Source organism: Diadema antillarum, unplaced genomic scaffold (genome assembly GCF_040938485.1).
Source record: "Diadema antillarum isolate AM-2024a unplaced genomic scaffold, OU_Dant_1.0 seq00000602_RagTag, whole genome shotgun sequence".
Classification (NCBI taxonomy): domain Eukaryota; kingdom Metazoa; phylum Echinodermata; class Echinoidea; order Diadematoida; family Diadematidae; genus Diadema; species Diadema antillarum.
This window is the reverse complement of record NW_027271530.1, coordinates 368279-377490: the sequence shown is the minus strand read 5'-3', so window position 1 is coordinate 377490 and position 9212 is coordinate 368279.

The following is a 9212-nucleotide window of genomic DNA, read 5'->3' as shown; positions in this document are numbered from 1 at the left end:
TCATAATACGAGCAGGAAAGTGTGTTTTTTTAGCAGATTATCTAGAACATTTTTGGTAGAATAGTGTGATTAGGTGTGTCTTTAGAATCCCTTTTTCATTTCTGAAAAACCTTGTCCACACTCTTCACTTTCAACTCTAATAACTTTTGAAAGGATAGTGCTACTGCTTTGAAAGATAGCATTAATTATCGACAGAATATGTTAATAAGGCATGTTTAATTTCAGTTTAATTTGATAATCCCTTCATTGTTGTTATACTCTGGTGGTTAACTTCCTGTTTTTGTCTAATTCATTGCACAGCAAGCTCGGTTTGGTAAAGATTAAAAGCTTGAATAGACACTGTACTTCAGAGCATCTTTTCTCAGTTCACACTTTTCCTGAGTTTGTGCTTTCATTCCAATATTTAATTAGGTTAGGAGAGTCTATTTGATATGAGTTATACATCATTTTAAGCTTACAGTCTGCTCTTTCAGAATATGGTCTTAACTAAAAATTAATGTCTGGCGACTTCTTGTTTGTTTTGTGGTGCAGGGTCACATATTCAAGGTTATGAACCATAAAATGTTAGGGGCAAACCTAAACACAAGCCCTAAACACAAACCTGCATTCGTACAGGCTGGCCTAATTGGCCACTGTCACTTTCACTCTCACTGCCTCTAAATGCATTGTTCCTTCATATCAACACACAAGGTTAGAAAATGTGCAATGTGTCATTATAATTCTCTTTAAAGTTCATGTCAAAGAATAATGACACGTTTTCCGAGCTTGTGTGTTGATATGAAGGAACAACGCATGTCTTACCTCACGGATGAGATGCAGTGAGAGTGAAAGTGAAAGTGGCCAAATAGGCCAGTCTGTACGAATGCAGGTTTGTGTTTAGGGCTTGTGTTTAGGTTTACCACTAACATTTTATGGTTCTTAACCTTGAATGTTGCTACCAGTCTGATATATTGGTCCCTCCCACAGAGGCCAAACCCGCTAGGTCATTTTTCTTTCTGTCATGCATGGCATTTTCAACATAATTAGGTGACAATGGAAAGAAAAAGAGCTGGTCTTTGTACTTGTGCGTGTGTATGTGAGGGTGGGTGGGTGGGTTGTGCATGGGTGGATGCAGGGATGTTCCCTTTCCTTTCCTGCATACATAACTGTACGTATTCTATACGTACGGCACGACATTTGTGTACAACTAGGGCCGCACTCTGGTAGAGCAGTAGCGACACTGAAGAGGATATCCTGTGTAAATACGACCTGATAAAAATATCATTATTATTTGTATCATTATTATTATTGTAATTATTATATTATTACTATTATTATCGTCTTTATCATTACTATTTCTTTGTGTTCTTATTGTTATTATTATTATTATTACTAGTCAATGTACCCGTGGAAATCTGCAATAGAGAAATGTCGTGTGACATGGCTTGTCCAACAGAAAGGAGTGGAATGATCCGTACTATCAGAGAGTACATGTATCATGCTTGTTTCTTCTTCTTCTTCTTCTTCTTCTTCTTCTTCTTCTTCTACTTCTTCATCTTAGGAGTACGCCCACATCCTTCACACTTGAAGATTATTGTAGGCTTGTGCATTGTGTGCAGGACAGGTATAATGTTCTCTCGGTGCATATAAACATATTATTAACTTTCATTTTGGGTGCATCAGTGCTGTAACAAGATGCGAGTAAAAACAGAGTTTGGCTTCAGCCAGTGCCCAGATATGCTCTATGGGGATCCCCCCAAAAATAGTCAAGGTCAATGGGTCAACGGAGGTCAAATAACTGTTTTGCGCTACTCCTTGGTCCGATCTTGGCCAAACTTGCTGGAAGCATAAATATGCCTCCACTTGGGAAATCCCCATTGAGGATATTTCTGGGGAAATCCCCATATTATATTAAAGTAGGCCTACACCTGGGAAATTCCCATTGAGGATATTTCTGGGGGAATCCCAAGGAGTAGCGAAAAACAGTTATTTGACCTTTGACCCCAGTGACCTTGATCTTTCCAAAAATGAATCCTCAAGGGCAATTTCGCGGTGAACCTGCATCCACCAATTAACTTTGATGGAGATCGGACCAAGGATCTGGGAGGAGTAGAGGAGCAAACAGACAGACAGACAAACAGACAAACGTTGCTCGAATTATAGTATGATTACTCGTATTAATGTTATTATTCACAGAGTGACTATGCCGAAGCTATTGCCTTAATACTAATTTTGGATTTTGACTGATGGAGTGGATGGTGGAACACTTGTTACCTTTCCCTTTGCATGATTGATCTCTATTATACATTGGTAAAGCTGCCTCGAGTAGATTCGTTTGATGATACGTTGAGCTTTCTCCATTCTCGGATTTGTGGATTTTGATACCATGATGTCGCGAGTGATGACATCGGTTACCATGCAGAATGCTTCCTCGTCTCTCCAGCACTCTAAAAGATTAAATATCCTTCGCAAACAAGGCAACCAAGGAGAAGGACAAACGATAGATAGCATTCGTTATGTCATGTTAACAGCCTTTTCAGTACTATTACGGTTCGGCTTTTATGCATACAAGAACCTTCTTTCAAATATGGGGTGAAAAGATATTTCTATTTCAGTTTTGGTTTATTTTCACCATCAAACATTAACTTGATGAGCATTTACACATACACACACACACAAACACACACACACACACACACACACGTAGAGGGGACATTTGAATAGTAATGAAAGGTGTATCACCTTCAAAATTTAAACATATTTGTACATTGCATGTTGATTTCATTTTAAAAGTTTAACTTGTTTAACAAACCATCAAAGAAAATATATTTCTATATAGATGGGGGAAAGGAACAGAAGGAAGAATAATGAGTACCCGCATAAAACTGACATAGAAAAGTGACAGTTAAATCTATATCATATAGTGCAAGAGCGAGCTATGTATCCTTCCAAACAAAAATAGTGACCCTGCATATAGGTCTTGATCTGGTCTGGCGTATTCTCATTTCAGCTCAAAGAAAACGACAATTTGTGACCTTGAATCATAAAACAAACGAAAAATCGCACCCCTTGTTTAAGAAAAAAAAAGAAAAGAAAAAAGGGAAATAGTTCAACCAAGTCAATCATGCGTTTGGCATATTTCCTGAAGGAGCTATCCTTCTTCTACATTATTTTGAGTTTGGGATCTTAACATGAATGGGAAAGTGTGTTTAAGCAGGTTTTTCTACAACCCTTTTTTGAGGGAAGAGTTGAATGATTAGGTATGTCTTAGAGGCCAATTTTGATTTCTTGAAATCCTTTGCACACTCTTCATTTTCAAGTCTAATAACTTTTGAAAAGATTGCGCTATCTCTTTGAAAGTTAGCATTATTATTTCCAGTATTTAGGTAGGTGAAGGGAGTCCATTTGAATTGAGTTTAACATAAGTTTAAAGCTTTGCGTCTACTCTTTCAGAATCTGCCCTTAAATAGAACTCCATGTCTGGCGAGTTTTTACTTGGTTTTGTGGTGCAGGGTCACATGTAGGTTGTCGCTAATGTCAATGTTTTTTTTTTCATTTACACTAAAGAAAGTTGTGACGGATATGTGATATAAAGAGTTTGTTCGCAAAAACCGATAAGTCCATTTTTGAAGATTTTGAAGTACGGTCTCTGTCATAAAGTACAAAATAATACCTTTTAAATGATATATTGATCACTACATTATAAAGGTACATTTTTGAAGTTATGGTCAAAAGAAGCAAAACAAATCTTATTATTTTCTTTATTTTTCTTGACCTTTAATCGCAAATATCTCCATTTGGCAAATATGGACTTATCGGGTTTTTTTTTTTTTTTTGCAAACAAACTCTTCATATTCAGCACACAGCGTAAGTTAGGTATTATTCAATGGCCAGGCAATCAGACGAATTGACTATAGTTGCATTACAAAAATAATAAACATACTGATCATTGATTAATGGTTACACACCAATTATATACGAGCCAAGGAGGTGTTTTGAAGCTCTGCTATAGAATACAGACAAACTTGGGGGGGGGGGCAGATTTGACACCGGTGGGCTAATAATTTGAAATCAACCAGAATTGATGAAGTGCTTTGTGGAAGGTTGTACGCATATGAGGTACTTGCCAAGATGATTTTGCTAGCATATATAGAGTTATTATTATTATATGTGACATTTTTGGTTATATTAATTGAGAAGAGGCTGTACATTTCAGGGATTGACCAGCTGAGGTACAAGATGGATAAGATGCAATAAAAATGAATTCATGTCTTTTCAACGATTTGTGAACATGAAATGTGTGAAATGTGTAAACGGATGTCCAGGTTAAAACAGATCGGAGATCCGTCTTTTGTGTCTTTAAATTCCTTTCAATATATAAATATCGGAACTGACCCATAGAAAGCAGTTCATAGTTTGAATGTGACATAATAAATGTGTGATTATTACAGCTTGAATCATATATCTGATGGAATGAAAGACTTTATAATCTATAGTTTATGAATATTCTGCTCTCTTCTTTTCTTTTTTTTCTTTTTTTGGAGAAAACAGTTTAACTTTCAATTTCTCTGTAGCACGGTAATTATATATTATGAAGGAATTCCTAAGTCTACAATTTTCCAAGAAGATTATTAATTCTCACCTAAACAATTGTACATGACTCCATGATCGTTTTCAGATTTCAAATATTGTATTATCCCCTACGATTTTTTCGCAAGAGTTCAAATCCGAAAACTTACCCATTTTTTCCTTGAAATTTGAGATGTTTGTGAGCTAATTGAAATGCATGTCTGTACCTGGCAAAACAGAAGGAAAAAAAACTTTCAGAGCAGATATGTATTCCCTGTATAAATTCACATTATTATCATTAAAAAATGACGATATGACACCGGTCCTTTTCTCCATACACTCTGCATTTTAACACGTAAAATAACCTTGTATAAATTTTCATTAGGTGAAGTATGGCTGATAAGCATCTTTGAACGTTTGTTGCGGCACACATTGTCTCAACTGCACAATTTGTCGCTTGGCGACAAATTGTGCATAGGGTTGACACCAAAAATTGTCGCCCGCCCTGGAAGCACATTTGGGGGTAATAATCATCCTTGACATAGGCATTAATATCAACACATAATCTTACATGGCTACACACATGCAAACAATGTGGTGTGGGTTCGAGGGACAGGTGTGTGTGTGTGTGTGTGTGTGAGTGTTATGGTGTTTGGAGTGGATAGATGATGGGTGAGTTTAATGGGAATAGGTGTGTGCGTGTATGTATGCGTGAGGAATGTCTGCATGTGTGTGTGTGTGTGTGTGTGTGTGTGTGTGTGTCTATGTGTGTGTGAGTCTGTGTGTGTCTGCGTACTTGTGTTTGTGTTTAGGCGGGGAAAGCATCAGCAGATGGAGAGGGGTGGACTCGAAAAACAAAACAAAGAGACATACATAGACACAGGGCCTACATGTATGCACACAGACATGCAAACATAATTATAATTTGTGACCCTGCACCTCAAAACAAACAAAATGTCGCCAGACATGAATTTGTAGGTAAGGCCACATTCTGAAAGAACAGACTTTAAGCTTTAAAATGATGTATAACTTAAATCCAATGGACTCTCTTAACCTATCTAAATATTGGAAAGAAAGCACAAACTCAGGAAAAGTGTGAACTGAGAAAAGAGGCTCTGAAGTACAGTGTCTATTCAAGCGCTTAGTCTTTACCAAACCGTGCTGGCTGTGCGATGAATGGGACAAAAAACAGGAAGTAAACCACCAGAGTAACAACAATGAAGGGGTTATCAGATTAAATTGAAATTAAGCATGTCTCGTTAATATATTCTGTCCATAATTAATATCAACTTTCAAAGCAGTAGCACTATCCTTTCAAAAGGTATTAGAGTTGAAAGTGAAGAGTGTGGACAAGGTTTTTTCAGAAATGGAAAAGGGACTCTAAAGACACACCTAATCACACTATTCTACCAAAAATGTTCGAGATAAACTGCTAAAAAAACACACTTTCCTGCCCGTCTTATTATACCAAATTTTAGCATAATGTAAAAGAAGACCCGCTCTTTCAGAAAATATGAAAAAGTCAAGTTCTGCTAGGTTGACCCATTTCACTTATTTTCAGTCCTCACGCAAAACCAGTGTGTGCAACTTTATGTTCGTTTTGAGGTGCACGGTCACACACACACACACACACACACACATATATATATAAGTATATATATATATATATATATATATATATATATATACATACATATAATTTATATATATATGTATACATATATACATAGATTATATATATATATATGGGTGAGAATTTTGAACGATGTACAATTGCCAATTTTCGCACCTTATGACATTCTTTCCCTTAGAACACGCCAGGATGATCTAAGAAACCAGATTTTTTCATGTCATCTCAAAGATTGGTAAATTTCCTTTCAGGAAATATATGGTTTGGTTGACTTTTGCCTGATATTTTTCATTTCACAAGGACTTAAAGGGTAAAAATACGGTAAAAACGTTATTTTCACAATAATTTTTGTTTTTCAAACTAATGATGTGCATTTTTTATGGTACGTGGCATCTAATATCTGACCATGTTCTGGATCTGACATATCATGGGTATGTACCACAAAATTATAAGAACTTTATGAGCACGTATAAAATTACAGAGAACAATTGAAATATCAAAGTCCTAAACAGACGAACGTCCGTGATGCTTTTATTTCTATCGCTGCTGCAAATTCTACTTTGTTGTCCCAACTGTAACGTATACGAAAATTTGGTGTTCCACCTAATGAACATATCCTGCAAAAATTGTACGTCTGCTGGCTGTACATGGGACGTTATATTCTTTTATGCAAGATTATACTCAGTTTTCGTCACGGACGTGCTTCCGCTATTTTCTAATAAAGATCGTAGCCCATTAAACGTTATTGGCGATATTGTTCTGAGTTGTAATCAACTAAGATCTAGCCACACGATAATATATTTGTTTTGAGTTTCTGTACATCCTTTGTCAAATAGGAACCGAAATTATATTTCTAGACGAACCTCCGAGAAAAAAAGAACGTCCGTGATGATTAAAACGTTTTCGAGTGGGACACCATCTTGCTTTGATGGCGAAGGTGCATTTTACCTTTGGCTCTCTAGCCGAGGAGCTACATGTCATTTTTGGAGCGGACTGAGGTTCGTCCGCAGTTTTTGGACCATGCAATTCACCGAAAACCAAGCAAATAATTAATATTTTCTCTGAAAATTCACCTCCTGATCCCCCTCTGAGCAATACATATGTTGTAAGGATGTCAAATTTCTTATAATTTGCATTGACAATACCTTTTCAAATTTTTGAAAGAGTTAGGAAGGCTAGGTACTCTCTGCCGATTAGTTATCCGTCCTGGAACATGACCCTAGTAGTAGAACGAACGTCCGTGACAATTCCAGCGAACGTCCGTGACGTATGCAATCCCTCCGATAGGGATAACTTGTCCCGAAAGTGTCCTATATTCTTTAAAACTTTTGGCTCCAATAGCGACAAATAAAGTTTTACGAAGTAAACAATAAGTTTAGAGCAGCAGTTTCAGAATTTTTAAGGCGTTATGTGATCATGATGGACAAACAGTTGAAAATTTACTCACAATTTTGCGCTTGTTTTCCCTCTAAGTAAACAAAAACAGCTAAACACTGAAAACAAAGTTAAAGGAAAATGGAATTTTGCGTAATCTGTAATTTCTGTGCATTTAAATTTCTTTCTAATGAGGTTCTGGAGACAATTTGTACTGTTACAGGTTCTGAAAGTTTCGCTCACGGACGTTCTGTCCGGGAAAGGAAATTTCTGATAATTACAAATACATCACTGCACATAAAGTAAATGTTAGTTGAAAATATTACCAAATCACCGAGCCGCTCATACCCGAAAGTGAATAACGTTCATCACTCAATTTACCTGTAATAATAAACGGAAAACGTTTTGGTCACGGATGTTCGTAGGTAGAATAAGTCAATGGATTACATAGTAGGAGAAAGAGGATCAGTGCCACTTTTTAGTGACAGGTGCTCCAAGTGTTTATCTTTTGAGTATGGTAGCTGCCGTCTCAAACAGAACACGTCCAGTTTTGGTCTCCATAACGGACGTTCGCTGTAATTGTCATGATATTAAATGCCTTAATTCATTATTATTTTTCTCTTCATGACGATTTTTCTCTCATTCCCTCAATAGCCTGAACATGCTGCGACCAAACAGAAAACAAAAACAAAACAAAACAAACCAAAACAAATCCGAAAAGTGCTACGCAATCACATTCAGGATAATGACGGAAGAAGTCTGTAATGGACATGTGTTGAATAAGAAACGGAAAAGTTTCAAAAGGACGTGGAAGCAGTTGAATGAAAATGAGAAGAAATAAAGAGTGATCGAGCTCCAACACACAGAGAAAAGAATTGCCAGTGCACTCCCGTTATTCCAAATTCCTCTGGAATAGGTTTTTTTTTTTTTGGTTTATTTTTTCATTCATCAAAATGCCGTCACAAGCGAACAAAAATAATGCAGTATACAATTATTGTCTGATGAAAACACGCAAATCCTCCGCTTATCATGACATGGTGTTTTTTTATACTCATCAATGAAAATCAATATTAGTTTGTAATTCTTTCCAAGACTTGTTTTTTTTTTTACATTCAAGAGACAGAGAGATCGTCAATTTGTTTGTGCTTTTGTGCTTACTTTGAAAACACATGCTAAAAAAAGTAATGATTAAGAATAGGTTTAAGGTTGCACTTTGATACGTTCGCTCTTCCAAAGATTCGTTACTCCGAATGTCCAAAGGTTTGTTATTACGAAAATGGGGGAAAAAAAGTTACTAGTTAATTCAGGAGGTTTCTTATTAAAAATGTTCATGTTGACTTGTTTCTCCACATTTGGATAAGCGAACCTGATATTTCATGCTCCAATTAATAAACCTTTCGATTAACCTTCGGAGATTCCTATCATTTACCGAATAAAAAAGCTTCATGATTATACGAAATCTATCAATTTTCGGATTGACAACCTGTATGAATAACGAGCCTCCGAAATGACGCGCTACAAAATCTTTGTTATAACAAACCATATTGTGCGATATCGAGGTCACAAACATCCATTCAAGTAATATGGACTTATTGTGTCTTGTTAGGGCGAAACTTCGCAGTATCGAACCTAATATCATTTCTGACTAATATAACAACAC